The sequence below is a fragment of the Cetorhinus maximus genome, chromosome 23 (genome assembly GCF_964194155.1).
Source record: "Cetorhinus maximus chromosome 23, sCetMax3.hap1.1, whole genome shotgun sequence".
In the NCBI taxonomy this organism is placed as follows: domain Eukaryota; kingdom Metazoa; phylum Chordata; class Chondrichthyes; order Lamniformes; family Cetorhinidae; genus Cetorhinus; species Cetorhinus maximus.
This window is the reverse complement of record NC_135901.1, coordinates 29,673,569-29,690,708: the sequence shown is the minus strand read 5'-3', so window position 1 is coordinate 29,690,708 and position 17,140 is coordinate 29,673,569. Positions and strand designations below refer to the sequence as shown.

The window sequence follows — 17,140 nt, the reverse complement described above, 5'->3', positions numbered from 1 at the left end:
ATTCAAAAAGCTATCATTCTCTCTCTTGAAGATACTCAGTGACTGGGCACCCACAACATGCTGGGATTTTTATTATCATTTCATGTAATGTAGGCGTGACAGGCAAGGCCAATAGTTGTTGCCCCTCCCTAGTTGCCCTTGAAAAGTTGGGGCTGAGCCACCTTGTGAACCTCTGCAGTCCATCAGGTCCGACTTTTCTGTCGCGGTTTGGTTCAACTGAGTGTCTTGCTCGGCCATTTACGAGGGCAGTTAAGGGTCAGCCACATCACTGTGGGTCCAGATTCACATGTAGGTCAGACCAGGTAAGGGCAGCAGATTTCCTTCCCTGAAAGGTATTGGTGAACCAGATGGATAAGAGAATTCCAAAAATTCACAAGCCTCTGAGTGAAGAAATTACTCCTCATCTCAGTCTGAAATGATCGGCCCCTTATCCTGAGACTGTGCCCCCGTGTTCTAGATTCCCCAGCCGGGGGAAACAGCCTCTCAGTGTCCACCCTTCACACCCTGGCACTGGCTGCACGTTGGCTACACCATTTGCCGATTGACCCTCCGGGAGCGACGTGAGGGGGGCACATTCTTGATGAATAAGACCTAAGGCCCCTCCCAGCCGGGGGATCACCGTGAGGAGCAGGAACCCCGGCTTTGCCTCCTGTGGCACTGAGGCCAGGTCTGGTGCCCCTCCCCCCACCCGGGCAGATACCAGGGACCCAACATTGATCACCTTGGGGTCTAAAAAAATCAGAAGCATTTTCAAAACAAATGCTAATTCTCCTTTAAATGGATTCACTTCCTTTCCCTTCAGTTCCTGCAAGTCAACAATTTGCCCCCAGAATGAGAAAAGAAATGGAAAGGGGGAGAAAAGAAAGTGTTTTACTCACAGATGTTGGAAACAGGAGGAAGTTTTCGTCTGCGTGAAGCTCAATCTTCATTCACACAAAGCTCGCGCTCTGATTGGCTGGTGGACTAGAGTCCTTCCGGTCCTCCAACTCTTCCTGTTGGTCAATCCCTCAGCATGAAGGGAAGGGGCGGGATCTACCCCGCACATGCGCAGCTTCCCCTCTCCCGAGTTCGACAAGCGGCTTCTCGCCCTGGCCGGAGCCGTCAGCCGGTTGTCTGGAAACCTTGGCTCGAGGAGGTGGAGGGGGAACAATGGGTGGGGGCGGGGCTCCCGTGTCCGAACGCCTGGCCTACAGACTGGAACCCGAGGACGTCATCGCAGAACACCGTGATTCCTATTGGCTGATTCAGGCACGGTTCCATTTTGACGTCACAATGCAGAAGTTGGACAATGAGCTTCAGATTGAAACTTCCTCCTCTGGGCAACATTGTGAGGAAATCAATGTTTCCCCTTTTCCATTTCTTTTCTCATTCTGGGGGGAAATTGTTGACTTGCAGGAACTGAAGGGAAAGGAAGTGAATCCAGGGAGGGTGCAGTCTCTGGAAAGATTGGCCCAGGTCTCTCTCTCTCTCTCTCTTAAAGACACTGTGACACTCGAGTGAGAGTTTTTCCAGTGCACTGACTGTGGAAACAGCTTTAACCAGTTACACAGCCTGAAAAAACATCGCTATCCACAGTGAGGAGAGACCATGCACATGTTCTGTGTGGATGAGTCTTCATTTGATTGTAGAACCTAAAGAGACACAAGGACATGCGCACCATGGAGAAACCCAGAAAATGTGGGTATTGTGGGAAGGGATTCAAAGCCCCGTCTGAGCTGGAAACACATCGACGCACTGACACCGTGGAAAGGCCATTCACCTGCTCCGAGTGTGGGAAGGGATTGACTCAGTCATTCAACTTGCTGGTGCACATGCAGGTTCATACCGGGGAGGGGCCATTCACCTGCTCCATTTGTGGGAAGGGATTCACTCAGTTATCACCCCTGCTGCGACACCAGGCAGTTCACACTGGAGGGAGGCCATTCACCTGCTCTGAGTGTGGCAAGGGATTTACTAGATCACCCAGTCTGCTGACATACCAGCGAGTTCACACCGGGGAAAGGCCATTCACCTGCTCTGTGTGTGGGAAGGGATTCGGCGATTCATCCAGCCTCGCGAGACACCAGCGAGTTCATACTGGGGTGAGGTCATTCTAATGTTTCCTTTGTGGAAGAAACTCTTTCATCCAACCTGTGGAGACACCAGCGAATACACACCAGGGAGAAGCTGTTCACCAGCTCTGAGTGTGGGAAGGGATTCACTAATTCATCTGCCCTGCAGAATCACCAGCGAGTTCACACTGGGAAGGTGCTATGCACCTGCTCTGAGTGTGGGAAGGGATTCAGTCATTCATCCAACCTGCTGGTGCATGAGAGAGTTCACACTGGGGAGAGATCATTCACCTGTTCCTTGTGTGGGAAAGCATTCATTCAGTTGTCAACCCCGCTGCAACACCAGGCGGTTCACACCAGAGAGAGACCATTCCCCTGCTCCGTGTGTGGAAAACGATTTACTCGGTCAACCAATCTGCTAACACACCAGCGAGTTCACAGTGGAGAAAGGCCGTTCATCTGCTTCAAGTGTGGGAAGGGCTTCGGGGATTTCTCCAGCCTCGGGAGACATGAGCGAGTTCACACTGGGGAGAGGCCGTTCACCTGCTCTGAGTTTGGGAAGGGATTCGCGGATTCATCCAGGTTGCAGAAGCACAGGCAACCACACACGGAGGAGAGAGGCCGTTCATCTGCTGTGAATGTGGAAAGGGATTCACAGAGTCATCCGACCGACTGAGACACCATGGCAATCACCCCGATCAGAGAGCCTTCTGTTCAGACTATGGCTGTTAATTGTATCAATTGAGGATAAGTATATACAGGTGGAGGGCATTGATTAGATGCTTACTTGAGCACGTATGAAACAACACTCGCGCTGTGTGGAGGGGTGTGAGGAGGGAGGAGGATCTCCTCATAAGCCTGCTGCTGGGCCTGGCCAAGGTGGCCATCAACAGGTCCAGGCAGTGGGCGATCGAGGGGGTCGTCCGGCCTGTCTGCCCCTTTTCCGCGGCTACGTTCACGGCCGGGTGTCCCTGGAGAGGGAGACGCGGTGTCTGCCGGCACCATCGAGGCCTTCCGTGCCCGGTGGTCACAGTGGGGACTGGGGTGCTGTATTGACCCCTCGAATCACATTTTAATTTGAGGCTGTAAGTTTCCTTTAAGATTAGTTTTTCTTTTTGCAGTATCCCTTTAAGGGGCTACTTTTCACTTTGTTCCTGATTTGTTAATTTAGTTTAATTTGTTTAATCAAAAGAGTATAAAGCCACACTAATTGGAGATCCATAAGACGGAGGAGCAGAAGTAGGCCATTCAGCCCATTGGGTCTGCTCCGCATTTCAATGAGATCATGGCTGATCTGATAATCCTCAACTGCACTTTCCTGCCGTTTCCCCCATAACCCTTGATTCCCTTATTGATTAAATATGTCTATCCCAGCCTTGAATATACTTAATGACCCAGCCTCTACAGCCCTCTGCGGTAAAGAATTCCACAGATTGACTACCCTCTGAGAGAAGAAATTCGTCCTCATCTCTGTCTTAAATGGACGACCCCTTACTCTGAGATTGTGCCCTCTAGTCCTAGACTCTCCCACAAAGGGCAACAACCTCTCAGCATCTACCCTGTCAAGCCTCCTAAGAATCTTATATGTTTCAATAAGGTCACCTCTCATTCTTCTAAACTCCAATGAGTACAGGCCCAACCGACTCAATCTCTCCTCATAAGAAAATCCCTCCATACCCGGGATCAACCTAGCAATTCTCTGGACTGAATCCCATGCCAGTATATCTTTCCTTAGATAAGGGGACCAAAACTGTTCACAGTATTCTAGGTGTGGTCTAACTAGTGCCTTGTATCATTTTAGCAAGACTTCCCTATGTTTATACTCCATTCCCTTTGAAATAAAGGCCAACATTCCATTTGCCTTCCCTATTACCTGTTGATCTTGTATGTAAGCTTTTTGTGATTCATGCATAAGGACCCCCAAGTCCCTCTGCGCAGCTTTCTGTTGTCTTTCGATATTTAAATAATATTCAACTCCTCTATTCTTCCTGCCAAAGTATATAGCCTCACATTTTCCTACATTACATTCCATCTGCCAAGTTTTTGCCCACTCACCTAACCTGTCTATATCCCTCTGTAGACTCTTTGTGTCATCCTCACCAATTGCCTTCCTACCTATTTTTGCGTCATCCGTAAACTTGGCGATATTACATTCACTTCCCTCATCCAACTCATTAATATATGTTGTAAATAATTGCGGCACCAATCCCTTTGGCACCCCATTAGTTACAAGTTGCCATCCTGAAAATTCCCCCCTTATCCCAACTCTCTGTCTTCTATTAGTTACCCAATCCTCTATCCATGCCAACACCATGGGCTCTTATCTTATTAATTAGCCTTATGTGTGGTACCTTATCAAATACATTTTGGAAATCCAAATATATCACATCTACTGGCTCCCCTTTATCTATCCTGCTTGTTAGCTCTTCAAAGAATTCAAATAAATTTGTCAGGCATGATTTCCCCTTCATGAAGCCATGCTGACTCTGCTTGATTATATAATGTATTTCTAAATGCTCTGCTATTACATCCTTTATAATAGACTCTAATATTTTCTCAATGACAGATGTTAAGCAAATAGCTTCCTTTTTTTTGTCTCCCTCCCATTTTGAATAAGGGTGTTACATTGGCAATTTTCTAATCCTTTGGGACTTTTCCAGAATCTGAGAACTCTTGGAAGATCACTACCACTGCATCCACCATCTCTGTAGCTACTTCCTTTAATATCCTAGGATGCAACCCATCAGGTCCAGGGGATTTATCGGCCTTTAGCCCCATTAGTTCCTCTAGTACTTTTTCTCTGGTGATAGTTTTTGTATTTATTTCCTCCCCCAACACCACCCCCCACCGGCTTTGCCCCTTGATGATTTAGTATTTTTGGAATGCTGTTAGTGTCTTCTACCGTGAAGACTGAGGCAAAGTATGTATTCAACTCCTCTGCCATTTCCTGGTTCCCCATTATTATCTCCCAAGCCTCATTCTCTTAGGGGTCTCTGTTCACTTTTCCCTCTCTCTTCCTTTTCATATACGTAGAGAGGCTCTTACTGTCCGTCTTTATGTTACTTGCTAGTTTACCCACAAAGTTTATTTTCTCTCTTTTTTTTGGTAATCTTTTGTTGGTTTTTAAAACTTTCCCAATCTTCTGGTTTACCACTAATCCTTGCCATATTGTACGTTTTTTCTTTCAATTTGATACTACCATGAACTGCCTTGGTTAACCATGGTTGGTTTATCCCCTTCCTAGAATCCTTCTTCCTCACTGGGATGTATCTTTGTTGTGAGTCATGAACTATTTTCTTAAACGTCTGCCATTGTTCATCAACCATCTTTTCTGCTAAACTCCTTCCCCAGTCCACTCCAGTCAACTCTGCCCTCATTCCCTTGTGATTCCCTTATTTAAGTTTAGCACCGCTGTTTCCAACCCAAGTTTCTCACTCTCAAACTGAATGCTAAATTCTACCATGTTATCGTCATTGTTTCCGACAGGATATGGCCCACGGAAGAACTAATTTGTTTTTGGTGAAGATCCGAATCCTGGAATTTTTGAAGGGATCCGTTCACATTGGAAGATCAGGAGAATCAACCTTTTCTTTTCGATTGTTGTAGTTTGCTTTATTTCAAATGTTGATTGTTTTCGAATGTTGTGGATTGTCTCTGCTGCTGGGGTGGAATTTGTCACAGCTGTCAAAATGTGAGCAGAGTTTTCAGAACAGGTTGTTGGGTGTGCAGATGGATGCTGTTAATAAATACATTAATATTTTTCTGCTTTGCAGATACAGAGCATGTTTTCATCCTTGATTGTCTGTCTTTAATACATCTCAAAAATGAACAGTTGGATTTGAACAAGCATAGTATGCAAATATGATATGGCCCAAGGAAGAAATGATTACATTTGGTGAAGATGCGAACCAGATCCAGATCTTGGAATCTTTTGTATTTGTATGCAGAGCCCGGTCCTCTGCAGGCAAAAGGAATTTGACCAGGCATTTCACCTTTTCAATTAAACAAAAGTTTGGTGGACAATTATTCCCTGGTGCATTCCCCATGGAAACCCCTCAACCAATCAGAGTACATGTGCCAACCAATCAACACCCTGTTTCTCAGTCAGTATAAATTGTTGTTCCCTTTGACATTTAGTGTTCTTGCATCTGTCCTGATGAATGCAAGACAAAAAACTTCAACAGCATGTCTCGTTTTTCAGAAATACTCAAAATTTTAAAAGCGTTTGTTAACATTGGGAGATTATTTCACCCAATGTTTTTTTCTCCACAACAACTTATTGTAAACAATGATAACAAACTGTCCTCAAAAAAGTCACATACATTTGCACAAGCAAATTTGTTAATTTTAGTGGTAAATGTTCCAGATCCAGATCATTTTCCAGATCTGAAGATCAATTCTGTACACGTAGTTAAAAATTCTGTTTACAAACGAATGTTTCTGCTCACTGCACAATGATAAAGCAATGTGCAACCATCAGCTAATCCCACACTCCCAATGAAGCCTATAGTCTGGTGTCAGCCGATTGTGGAATCACAAACATGCTGATGTCATCTTATGACACCGTCACAATAGAATGTGATGACATCAGCAGATTGCGCAATCCCAATGGAATGCGATGATGTCAGCTTGATCTTAGACATAAGCGGTGTGATGGGAAATGTACAGAACGGGACTAATTTTCTTCAATAGAGAAACTCTGCTGCCTGTCTCCCAACTCACACTCAGTCCCGTTCACCTATCACCCCCTGTGCTCACTGACCGACATTGGCTCCCACTCAAGCAATGCCTCAATTTTAGGATTCTCCTTCTTGGGCCCAATTTACCTCTGTAAAAGTGAATGGGATGTTGATTGAGCTAAATTCTGGCTCATTCTTTTCAAATCCCTCCACGGCCTCCTTTTTTTCAAATCACCACATGGTCACTCACTCCCCCCATCTCTGTAATCTTCTCCATCCCTACAATCCTCCAAGATATCTGAGCTCCACTAATTCTGGCCTCTTCATGATCCCCGGTTTCAATTGCAGAACCACTGGGGGCCGTGTCTTCAGCTGCCTGGGCCCTACGCTCTGGAATTCCCTCCCTAAACCTCTCTGCTCCTCGATTTTTTTGCTCCTTCAGGACACTTCTTCAACCTACCTCTCTGACCAAGCTACTGGTCATCTGAGCTAATATCTCTTAATGTGGCTCAGTGTCAACTTCTGCTTGGTAATTGCTCCTGTGAAGCTCCCTGGGATGTTTAAAGATGCTACATAAATGCAGGTTGTTTTTGTTGAGGTGTTTGAATTATTTTCAGGGGACACTGCTCTTGTTAAGCAGTCAAACACTTTTTTGCTGCGTCCAGAGAGAGCTACAGGAAGGCTGTTCACTTTAATCGGCCATGCAAGGCTTTGTTCCATGTTTAAATATACAGAGGAGTTGGGACATTGTTATATCGGTCACTCAGAGCTGAACAGAAACCCGTCTCTTTAAATACACATACAGGGAAGAGGCTGAAATGAAATCTGTCCCTTTTAACCTGCACAAAAGCAGGAGGCTCAGATTCACAGGCAGAAGGAGTCCATTCAGCCCATCGTGCCCCTGCCATCTCTTTGAAAGGACTTTCTGATTCATCTAACTGCTCTGCTTTTTCCCCTTGGCCCTGCAAATTGCCAATTACCTTAGAGGGACTCACTCTCTGCTAAAGAGCCTGCCAACCCCTCTCACCCACTTTCCCTAAAGTGCAGATATCTAATCCTGAAAAATCCAGAAAAATCAAATATTTTTACTGATAAAAGTTTATTAATGAAACAGAACATGGTTAAAAAACAGAAAATTATTTGTGGATCAAAGACAACCAGAGTAAAAGGATGTGCACAATGTTCTCGACCCAAATGGTTTCTCATTATTTCATCTGTCCCCTGTTCGCTGCCCTCTTTGTGGAACACCTCCACTCAGTCCACAAGCATGACCCTGACCTTTTATTCTACCTGACCCCACCCCCCACCTTTCTCAACAGCATCAAACCCATCACATTTCTCCCTCTCTGAAATTCTGAGGAAGAGTCATATTGGACTGGAAAAGTTCACTCTGTTTCTCTCTCTTCACAGATGCTGCCAGACCTGCTGATTTTTCCTAAACTTCTTGAATTTATTTTAGATCCAGTAGTGGTAGGAAAAACACTATGTACTGTCCAGGATAAAATAAATGTCCTTCATCAGCTTTTGTGGATCATTTCAGTGGAAATGTGCACTCCCAGGCTCAAAAAGCATCAGCCACTGGAAGCAAAGACGTGAGACCGGACAATCCAGCAGAAAGAAACCCTCTGACCCTCCCACTTCACCAAGTGTCAGAATGAACATGGTTTAGTTCTGGATGAGATTAACAGCAGCAATAACAGCAGAATCCAGCCCCGGTAATCACTTGTGAACTCGCTGGTGTCTTAGCAAGTGGGGTGAATGAGTGAATCCCTTCCCACACTCAGAGCAGGTGAATGGCCTCTCCCCAGTGTGAACTCACTTGTGTTTCTGCAGGTCGGATGACTGAGCAAATCCCTTTCCACGATCAGAGCAGGTGAACGTCTCTCCCCAGTGTGAATTCGTTCATGTCGATGAATCACTGAATCCCTTCCCACACTGAAAGCAGGTGAACAGCCTCTCCCCATTGTGAACTCCCTTGTATTTTTACAGGTCTGATGAATCACTGAATCCCTTCCCACAGTCAGAGCAGGTGAACAGCCTCTCCCCAGTATGAACTCCCTTGTACTTATGCAGGTTTGATGAATCATTGAATCCCTTCCCACACTCAGAGTAGGTGAACGGCTTCTCCCTGGTGTGAAATCGCTGGTGTGTCCGCAGGCTGGATGACTGAGTGAATCCCTTTCCACACTCAGAGCAGGTGAACGGCCTCTACCCAGTGTGAACTCGCATGTGTTTCTGCAGGTCGGATGAATGACTGAATCCCTTCCTACAATCCAAGCAGGTGAACGGTCTCTCCCCAGTGTGAACTCGCTGGTGTCGCAGTAGGTTTGATGAATCAACGAATCCCTTCCCACACTGCAAACAGGTGAATGGCCTCTCCCCAGTGTGAACTCCCTTGTGTTTATGCAGGTCTGATGAATCACTGAATCCCTTCCCACACTCAGAGCAGGTGAACAGCCTCTCCCTGGTGTGAACACGCATGTGTCTCTGCAGGTCTGATGAATGATTGAATCCCTTCCCACACTCAGAGCAGGTTAACGGCCTCTCTTCTGTGTGAACTCGCATGTGTTTCTGAAGGTCGGATGAGTTACTGAATCCCTTCCCACATTCAGAACAGGTGAACAGCCTCTCCCCAGTGTGAACTCGCTTGTGTTTCTGCAGGTCTGATGAATTATGGAATCTCTTCCCACACTCAGAGGTGAATGGCCTCTCCCTGGTGTGAATTCGCTTATGTGTCTGCAGGTTGGATAACTGACTGAATCCCTTCCCACACTCGGGGCAGGTGAATGGCCTTGCCCCAGTGTGTACTCGCTGGTGTCACAGAAGGTTGAATGAGTTACTGAATCCCTTCCTGCACTCATAGCAGGAGAACGGCCTCTCCCCGCTGTGAACTCGCTTGTGTTTCTGCAGGTCGGATGAATTACCGAATCCCTTCCCACATTCAGAGCAGGTGAACGGCCTCTCCCCAGTGTGAATTCACTGGTGTTTCAGCAGGTTGGATGAGTGGGCGAATCCTTTCGCACACACAGAGCAGATGAATGGCATCTTCTCCCCAGTGTGAAATTGCTGGTGTGACTGCAGGCTGGATAACTGTCTGAATCTGTTCCCACACTCAGAGCAGGCAAATGGCCACTTCCCAGTGTGAATTTGCTGGTGCCTGCACAGGGTGGATGAATGAGTGAATCCCTTCCCACACACAGAACAGATGAAGGGCCTTTCCCCAGTGTGACTGCATCGATGAGCTTCCAGCTGAGATGGGTATTTGAATCCCTTCCCACAGTTCCCACATCTCCACAGCTTCTCCATGGTGCGGGTGTCCTTGTATCTCCAGGTCCAACAATCAGCGAAGCCTTGTCCACACACAGAACGTGTATAATGTCTCTCCTCACTGTGAATGGTGCGATGTTTCTTTCAGGCTGTGTAACTGGTTAAAGCTCTTTCCACAGTCAGTGCACTGGAACACCCTCACTTGGGTGTGTGTGTCTTGGTGCTTTTCCAGTCACAGTGATATTTAAAAGCTTTCGAAGAAGACAGAACAGACAAACATTTCTCCTTCTAGATTCAAAGGCCAATAATATTCAGGTCCCGGTGAATCGAGTGATTCTGTCAGATCACGACGTGGAGTTTAGTTTGAGATTTCCGTCTGCAAATCCTCTACTTATAATATCCTGCAAAAGGAGTTTACAAAAATCATTATTGTCAGTCCTGAATATAAATTCAGAACAGACAATTCTAGTTTCTACAGCACACTCTTTCCTCTCTTGTTCCCCAAAAGCTGTAAATCTCCATCTCACACACAGTCCCTGTATTCTTACTCTGCTACACTCTCTCCATTCTAAATCTAATCTACCCAGTATATACCCAATCATACTGTACTTAAAATGTACAGTACTCCATTACATAATCAGAGACACATGGGGTGTGAGGGAGAACTGTATTTCAGCAGAGAGTTGTGATGACCTGGAACTCACTGCCTACGAGGGTGATGAAAGCAGAGATGATTAATGATTTCAAAATGAAATTGGAAGGGCACTTGAAGGAAATAAGCTTGCACAGGAATGGGGATATAGAGGGGGAATGGGACTGACTGGATTGCTCCAAAGAGAGTCGGCATGTGCTCAAGTTGCCAAATGGGCTCCTTCTGTGTTTTTAATGAATATATGACTAGAAATATAAAACATCGTTGCAGTACTATATTACAAAACTAGAAATAGTCATTTGGTAGTACAGAACTTGAATATTGCTGAAAAAAGATACATGTTGAAGCTTTTCATTTTGCACTCATCAGGACACCTTGCAAAAAGACAAATTTAAGGGGAAAACAACAATTTATACTGTCTGTGTAGACAGTGCTGATTAGTTGGCAAGTGGACTCTGATAGGTACAGATATTCTTGCGAAATGTCCTGATGAGTGCAGGATGAAAAGCTTTGACATGTCTCTTTTTTCAGCAAAACTAGAAACATGAATAAATGAACTTAATTACAGAACCATAAATAACATGCTAAAATGTCCCCTATCACAACGTTAGACATCTTGAAGTTCTCTATTACTGTATTGTCCAGGGGGCAGCACTCTTATGAAATAAAAGAAGGGACACTTCAACCTTGGGACCAAGGGAGGGTGGTGGTGGAATGCTGGTGACCATGGGAGAGGGTTGAGGGCGGGTGTTTGTGTTTCAATATGAGAGGTGATGGGGAGGAGGAGTCTTGAGACGATAATAGTGGGAGGGGTGGTGGGGTTTAAAATCAACTAAAACTTACAACTTATCTTGTTCATTCGCAACATCATCATCTCTCTGCCTGGCTGACTCACTCACTTGCTGTCCCACTCGAATCACTCAAACTCACTCTGGAGACTCCTGGGATCAGTTTCCCACAGGCTGTCCTCGAAATATGGGACAAAAGGCAAAATAAGGAGCAACCCCTGAAAACACAGGACAGTTAATCACCCTGAAATTGTCCCCTTCAATGTCAACCATTTCCTGGGGAAACCACCCCTTTAATTGTGAACATTAGGAAAGAGATCATCCTTTTAGCCAGACAAATAAACGTGTCAATCTGAGGGAGCAAAGGATGTCAATGCCTTTAAGAGAGAGACAGAGAGAGAAACCTGGGCCAACCTTTCCAGAGTCTGCACCCTCCCTGGATTCACTTCTTTTCCCTTCAGTTCCTACAAGTCAACAATTTCCCCCCAGAATGAGAAAAGAAATGGAAAGGGGGAAACATTGATTTCCTCACAGATGTTGGACACAGGAGGAAGTTTTAGTCTGAAGCTCATTGTCCAACTTCCGCATTGTGACGTCCACAATGGAACCCTGACTGAATCAGCCAATAGGAATCACTCTGCTCCGCGGTGACGTCCTCGGGTCCCAGTCTGCAGGCCAGGCGCGCGGACACGGGAAAAGCCTTCGCGCGACCACCTGGCAGGAGCCGCACATGCGCATCTGTGCGGCAGACTCGGCACATGCGCAGTCCCGGGCCGCCTGCCCGCGCGGCGGATAGAATGGTTTCCCCAACGCGGGCGATTGTGGGAGCTGCGGCCGCCATTACTCTTCTGGAGCCCAATCTCCAAACTCCTGGGACTGGGATGGAAAGTGAGGTGGCGGGGCACAGTGACCCCGCCCTGACACAAAGTACATGTGAGTAGTCAGTGGATTTGATTGTGACGCCCGCTTAGCAAAACAGTTTGTTAACTTCAGGTGTAAAGATTCAGACACCTGGGTGACAGATCGGGGAGGGCAACGGGTGAATGTGAAACTGAGGCCTAGAGTCAGCACCTTCAGGGGAGGGGAATTAGGGGGTTTACTTCTGCTCATGTTAAGGACCCCTGTAACTGACCTGGAGTTTATTATTCTGGATGTAAGTGGAATGAATCAGCTTTGGATTGAACACCCTATGTCATGTCCTTGATGTGGGATAAATTGGGATTGCTGATTTGCTGAATGAGCAGTGTCTCTTTAAGAACTGCTGCGTGTGATCTCTCCTCATTCATTCAGAGACTCTCAGCAGACATTATTTTACAATAAAACAGGTCCCTTTCAGCATCTCACCCAAACAAATCTTTCGTGTGAAATCAACTAATCCGTGTCTGAAATGTTCTACTTATTGAAATTACATAGAATTAACATCAAAGGACCAAACCAATCGGGTCACCTGATCTGTGATGTTTTTTGTTCTCCACACATGCCTCCTCCCACTCCTCTTCACCTCATTGTCAGTCGGGGCTCAGTGGGTAACACTCATGCCTCTAAGTCCCAAGCTTCTGGGCTCATGCCCCCAATCAGGAATTGAGCACAAAACTCACATTTGACCCTCCAGTGCAGTACTAAGGGAGTGCTGCCGTGTTGGATGTGCCGTCTTTCAAGTGAGATGCTACACCGAGGCCTCATTTGCCTGCTCGGGTGGATGAAAAATATCCCACTTCATTATTCTGGAAGAAGAGCAGGGCAGTTCTCTTCGGTGTCCCGGTCAACATTTATCCCTCAATCAACATCACAAAAACTTATCATCTGGTCATTACCACGTTGCTGTTTGAGGGACCTTGTAAATTGTCCAGAGGAGCTAGAGAGTCTGCAAAAAGATACAGGTAGGTTAAGTGAGTGGGAGAACATTTGCAGATGGAGCATAATGTGGGGAAATATTGGGAAGGGTGTTCCAGGGTTTTGACCCGGTGACAGTGAAGGAATTGTGATATGGTTCCGAGTCTGGATGGTGAGTGGCTTGGAGGGGAACTTGCAGGTGGTGGTGTTCCCATGCATCTGCTGCCCTTGTCCTTCTAGGTGGGAGGGGTCACGGATTTGGAAGGTGCCGAATTTGCAAAGTCTGTCCACAATCTACAAGACACCACGTGATTCAGGAGAAGCTCTGGGATCCCCAGTTAGCATTAGGTTTATTTACAGGTTAGCGTATATTCCCGGTTAGGGTTAGTGTTGGGTTTAGTGTTAGGGTTCGGGTTAGTGTTATGGTTAGGTTAGGCATTATGGTTAGGTTTAGAGTTAGGTTTAGGGTTATGGTAAGGTTTAGGGCTATGGCTAGGTTTAGGGTTAAGGTTAGGGGTAGGGTTGTGTTTAGGGTTATCGTTACGGGTAGGGTTATGGTTAGCTTTATGGTTAGGTTTAGGGCTATGGTTAGGTTTAGGGTTAGGGTTATGGTTAGATTTAGGGTTACGGTTAGGTTTAGTGTTAGGTTTAGGGTTAGGGTTGGGGTTATGGTTACATTCATGGTTAGGTTTAGGGTTATGGTTTGGTTTAGGGCTAGGGTTAGGGTTAGGTTTACGGTTAGAATTAGCGTTACAGTTAGGCTCGGTTTAGGGTTAGGGTTGGTGTTATGGTTTGATTCATGGTTAGGTTTAGGGTTATGGTTAGGTTTAGGGTTATGGTTAGGTTTAGGGTTAGGGCTCGGTCATGGCTAGGTTTAGGGTTTTGGTTAGGTATATGGTTATGGTTACCTTTCGGGTTAGGTTCAGGGTTGTGGATAGGGTTAGGATTACGGTTAGGTTTTGGGTTATGGTTAGGTTTATAGTGAGGGTTTGGGGTTAGAGTTAAGTTTAGAGTTTGGTTTATTGTTAGGAATTAGGTTTATGGTTAAGGTTAGGTTTAGGGTTATGTTTAGGTTTATGGTTAGGGTTAGGTTTAGGGTTAGGGTTAGGTTTAAGGTTATGGTTAGGTTTAGGGTTAAGTTTAGGGTTAGGTTTACGGTTGTGTTTAGGCTTACGGGTATTGTTAGGTTTAGGGGTATGGTTAGGTTTAGGGTTAAGGTTAGGGGTTAGGGATTAGGGTTAGGGTTAGGCCCCTTTATTTCCGAGTTTGTGCATACACAATACCCTTTATCTCTGGGTCATTGTATACACAAGCCCCTTTATCTCTGAGTCCACATATACACAAGCCCCTTTATCTCCGGTCAGTGTGTACACAAGTCCTTTTATCTCCGGTCAGTGTATACACAAGCCCCTTTATCTCCGGGTCAGCGTATCTACAAGTCCCTTTATCTCCGGGCCAGTTTATACACAAACCCCTTTACCTCTGAGTCAGTGAATACACAAGCCTCTTTTATTGCCGGGTCTTCAAACTCCCTTGAGCTCAGCATCTCCTAACTCAGCCCATCCTGCTGCATTCTGGGTAGGGTTTATCTTGGCCGTTTCCTGCTCTTTACCTACTATCCTCTGATTTCCAGCTATTCCAATATCCATGTCCTGTTTGCACATTAACAGCTGGAACGTAACCTTGAAAGTGGTTCAAATGTTCAAAACTCCTCACCTAAAATAAAAATGTTGAAAATGGGGAGCCTCCTCCCAATTTACTTCATCAAGTCCCACCACTTCTGTTTCTTTCTCCTTCATGTGTTTATCCAGCTTCCCCTTACAGACATCTATCCTATTCACCTCACCCACCTCCCGTGGGAGCGAGATTCTCATTCTCACCACTCTCTGGGTGAAGAAGTTTATTCTCTTAACTCTTTTCTTGCCCCTTTTAATTGTTGCTCAGGTTCTCAGCTCGATCTGCTGATCCTGGAAAGGGGCAAAGGATAGAGAAAGGATGAGGCAACTGAGACTTCACATCACTTCCCCGAACAGCAGGGCTCAGTCCGTCCCATACTCCCGCCTCTGAGTCTGAAGGTCGTGGGTTCAAGTCCCCACTCCAGAGATTCGAGTCCCCCATAATCCAGGGCTCACACTCTTTCAGACTTTAGCTGGCAGGTTCCTAAATTCTGGAATTCCCTCCCTTAACCCCTTCACTTCTATCCCCTCCTTTTAGACTCTGCTGAAAAGCCATCTTTTCTTATCTCAGTGACACCAGGACTTGACAAACTGTGTGTCCAAAACAAAACTGATTTATTTGTCATTTACCCAGAATATTAAACTCCAGCCCAGTTACAGGGATTATTCACATCAGCAGAAACAGACCCCAACTGAATGAACATGGTTCAGTCCTGGATGTGATTAGCAGCAGCAATAACAGCAGAATCCAACCCCTGCAGTCAAACATGAACTCGCTGGTGTGTCAGGAGATGGGACGAGCGAGTGAACTTTCAAACAGCCTTTCCCTGGTGTGAACTTCCTGGTGTGTCAACAGGCTGTAGGATTGGCTGAATTCCTTCCCACACATGGAACATTTAAATGTCTCTCCCCAATGTGAATTCACTGGTGTGCCAGCAGCTTGGCTGACTGAGTGAATCCCTTCCGAGTTAGATCAGGTGACTGGTCTCTCTCCAGAGTGAGCTCATTGATATGTTATCAAGCTCAATGAGTGAGTGAATCCCTTCCAACATTCAGAGCAGGTGACTGGCCTCTCGTGGTGTCCCAGCAGGTGAGAGGAATCCCTGAATCTCTTCACACACTGGGAGCGAGCAAAGGGCCTCTCCACAGTGTGAACTAGTCAGTGATTAAGCAGGGTGCATGAGCAAACGAATCCCTTCCCACACATGGAGCAGGTGAATGGCTTCTCCCCACTGTGACTGCACGGTTGAGTTTCCAGCTTGGTTTGCTTTCTCAAAGCTCTCCCACTGCCATGCTTATATAGTTCACCTCCTGTCGGGTGACAGTTGAAGCTTCACACTGATAGCTGAAAACTTTTCAGTAGATAGACAAATAATTTTTCGTTCTGCATTCAAAGGCTGATAATAGTCAGGCCCTGATAAGTTGAGCGATGCTATCAGATCGTGACATGATGTTTGGTTTGCATTTCCTGTCTACAAATCCTCCCTATTAATGCCTTGTAAACGGAGATTAGAAACGATTACAGAAGTAAAGGGTGGAAAACCAGGACTGTCGATTCCAGTTCTCACAGGACATCCTTCTCCCTCTCAAACTAAAAATCTCTGCACTTCCCCCAACACCACAACAACATTCACTCCTTATGGATTGTAACAATGCGCAGGGGTACTGGGAAAAGGCTGAGCAATGGCACTAGGTCATGATACTCATTTGGAGAGCTGGTGCAGACACGATGGGCCGAATAGCCTCCTTCTGTGCTGTTAAAATTCACCTTCCCCACACCCCATACAGTCCCTCCTCCCGATTGATTGTAACCCTAATTCACCTGTTGCCCTGCTCAGTATGTCACCCAGGTGTCTAAACCTTCACACCTGAAGTTAACAAACTGCTTTGCGAAGGGAGCATCACGATCAAATCCAGCAACTACCCACATGTACTTTGTGTCAGGGTGGGGTCACTGCGCCCCCCACCCCCACTTTCCATCCCAGTCCCAGGAGTTTGGAGAATGGGCTCCGGATAAGTAATGGCGGCCGTAGATCCCACAATGCCCCGCGCTGAGGACACCGCTCTATCCGCCGCGCGGGTGGGCGGCCCGGGTCTGCGCAAGTCCAAGGAGAGGGGAAGCTGCGCATGTGCGGTGCAGAGCCGCCTTCCCGCACCCCCCCACCCCTCTTCCTCCAATTTCCCCATTCTCTTC

At 46.4% G+C, this 17,140-nt stretch overlaps 3 protein-coding genes and 1 pseudogene across 3 annotated transcripts in view; 2 read left to right on the top strand and 2 right to left on the bottom strand.

Annotated features, from left to right (window-relative positions):
* Positions 1-17,140, top strand: part of LOC144696973 (uncharacterized) — a 280,733-nt gene that overhangs the window by 66,301 nt on the left and 197,292 nt on the right. The window lies entirely within an intron of this gene.
* LOC144697199 (uncharacterized) overlaps positions 1-17,140 on the bottom strand; it is a 243,973-nt gene that overhangs the window by 45,674 nt on the left and 181,159 nt on the right. The window lies entirely within an intron of this gene.
* Positions 1-17,140, top strand: part of LOC144697164 (uncharacterized) — a 193,567-nt gene that overhangs the window by 31,303 nt on the left and 145,124 nt on the right. The window lies entirely within an intron of this gene.
* LOC144696931 (uncharacterized) lies at positions 8,360-10,036 on the bottom strand (annotated as a pseudogene).